General features: G+C 28.9%; 1 protein-coding gene and 1 long non-coding RNA gene across 3 annotated transcripts in view; one reads left to right on the top strand and one right to left on the bottom strand.

Moving 5' to 3' along the window:
• Nucleotides 1–2,577, top strand: part of LOC106678757 (uncharacterized) — a 107,092-nt gene that overhangs the window by 61,418 nt on the left and 43,097 nt on the right. The window lies entirely within an intron of this gene.
• stac (C2 and C2B_Munc13-like domain-containing protein staccato) overlaps nucleotides 1–2,577 on the bottom strand; it is a 149,083-nt gene that overhangs the window by 121,345 nt on the left and 25,161 nt on the right. The gene's annotated exons all lie outside the window — the stretch shown is intronic.

Genomic DNA, 2,577 nt, shown 5'->3' with positions numbered 1-2,577 from the left:
AATATATAATATATATATATTTCATATTTCTGTAACCAAAATCTATTCTCTTGACTATTTTCATCTTCACCCCAGTTAAAATATTAACATTTATTTTCAAATATATAACTCGTGGAAATATTTGTGATGGGTTATTTAGAATTATTTCCTTTTATTTACTGAGGTATACTTTCTCTGGTCATTTATTTCTACAATATATAAATCAATATTTTACAAACAATTTTTTTTCTTCAGACTGTTAAGAAAAAATAATTTTGATTAGGTTGAATAATTTGCCCGATTAAAAATGAACATAATAAAAAAACAAAAACAAATATTTACTTGTTTCAAATTTTGGTTCAGTTCCGGTAACCATTTAGATATTCAGTATGATGGATTGTATTATGTCAATAAAATGTTTTTAGTTAGTTAAAAAATTTATTATGATCGAAGCACCCTTAGGAATTAATTCGAATATCCTAAAGTTTTTTTTTAATGATCACTGTAAACTACCTCAACTACAATAAATGTGCTTCAAACAAGTACCTTTACTTGCCTAACAATATAATCTGGAAGTTTTTGTTTCAATAATTAATGTGTACGTATGTCAGATATAAATTAAATAAAAATTCACACGTAAAATGAAAAACATGTTTAATTTTATATTTATGCAGTAAAAATCCTTTAAAACAAGGATGTTTTACGCCATAATGGTTTCTATTTTTTCTTTGTATAGAGAAACCAGATATTGTAATTTGTTTACATTTTTCTTCGATCTATCTACTTAGAATGTATCCTTTTAACTAGGAACCGCCTGGTGCTGCTAGATAGTAAAGTTTCGTTGTTGGATGAAACTTTTCCCAAAACTGAGGTCATTCAATTTTCTACTTATCAGTAACTATAGACTCAGTGTTTGCATGTTCACTATGATCTTGTTTAAAGTTTTTTTTTTTTCTCTGACTAATCTCAACCTTCAATCCCCAACTTCAAAGTATTTACAATGCTCTACCACACTGCTGTAACTAGTTCAATTTCTACATTCCCTCCCTTTTTGCATTGCTCTGCTTAATGGACGTGTAATTCAAACTCTTCAGATTTAATTACCCCCAATAATTCTTGAATTTTATCTGGAATTTTAAAAATTCCAAAACTGCGCAATCTGACTTCTCTAACAGACAAACTTGCTTAAAGAAACATTTTCTTCTGCAGGCATGCTTAAATTTATCGATTCACGCATATTTTCTTGATTCTTTTATTTTAAAAAAATATTTAAAAATTTGTTTATAAAATGATGGAAATTCGTTCAATAACTTTTTTCGAATGATCTAATCTGACTTTAAAAAATATTTACCGGGATTACTCTAATATATTTTTTAGGACATGAAAAAAAGGGATTTATAAACACGCTTATACTTTTAACTGAAGACTAAGAGTAACTTGGTTCAATATATTGTAGTCACACTCGATTGTAAAAATAAGGTTATCTTTATTAGATGTTTATCTTTGGTTTTAATTTGTTTATGAAATTCGGATTTGTGCTATTCTGGGTAGTATATGTGCCCCTAAACCACTTTCAATTTTCTTTTGGATTGGTGGAATCATCTTGAAATTATCTTGATAATATTTGCAATTTTAGAAAAATAATTTAAGACCTAAAAAAATATCGCAGTTGGTATGTTATCGTCTATAGGTAAGTCATAGGGGTCATAAACTAAGTAGAGAAGTGAGGCTAGAATAGAACCGTGAGGAGTATTGCGTATATATAATGATGGACTTTTAAGCCACTTATTAATTAGCACCTTTTTCATATCAATCCTATACTACTTACCGTCTCATTTGACCATCCATGACATAAACTTTCAAGGAAATGATGTCCCTGAAAAGTTAGTGTCCACTCATAATTAGCCCATAGTCCATTCCCATACCATGAACACCAGGGGTTTTATAATGCTATTATTCTGATTGTTGGCAAAAAGTTGCGACTTGATCTTCTTAGTTAAAACAGGCTTGATTGCCATTCGTTAGAGGTAACCCTCTTAAACGAAAAGTTTGACGTCCCTAGTTGTCTGTTATCTGCTGTTTCGTTAGAACTACTTGTCGTTAATTTAGTTAGAAGTTATTTCGTATTCTGGGTCTTATATGAGCTGAAGACTGGATTGACACCCCGCATAAAATCAGTAATAATTTTAATGTTGAGATGAACCTTGGCGGAACACTACTTTATCGTCTGAAGCTTATTTTGTGATCATATTAGATCTCCTTATTTTGTCCAGTACTTCTCCAGTACGTTTAACTCAAAGAAATAGGCTATATTTTATTAAAGACTCTTACAGGAAATGTAATTCTAAACTGATGTTATGTAACTGAAAGTATTTGTGGGGCGTTTTGGAAAATTATTAAACCTAAAAAAAAAATTAAAATAAAAAAATCAAATTTTAAAACCATTTTTCAACGATTTCCTAAAGAAAGCCTTTTATAAAAATAAATCCATAAAAAGACAACACTTAATTAAATTAGCTATAAAATTAACAGGCCCCTATGTAAATTATTAGCTAAGATAATCCTGTATTATTACCTCAAATATCCTATATCATATTA

Source organism: Halyomorpha halys, unplaced genomic scaffold (assembly GCF_000696795.3).
Source record: "Halyomorpha halys isolate HHAL.00 unplaced genomic scaffold, Hhal_1.1 Scaffold158.1, whole genome shotgun sequence".
Classification (NCBI taxonomy): domain Eukaryota; kingdom Metazoa; phylum Arthropoda; class Insecta; order Hemiptera; family Pentatomidae; genus Halyomorpha; species Halyomorpha halys.
The sequence above is the reverse complement of the archived record's forward strand: the minus strand, read 5'-3'. Positions and strand labels throughout refer to the sequence as shown.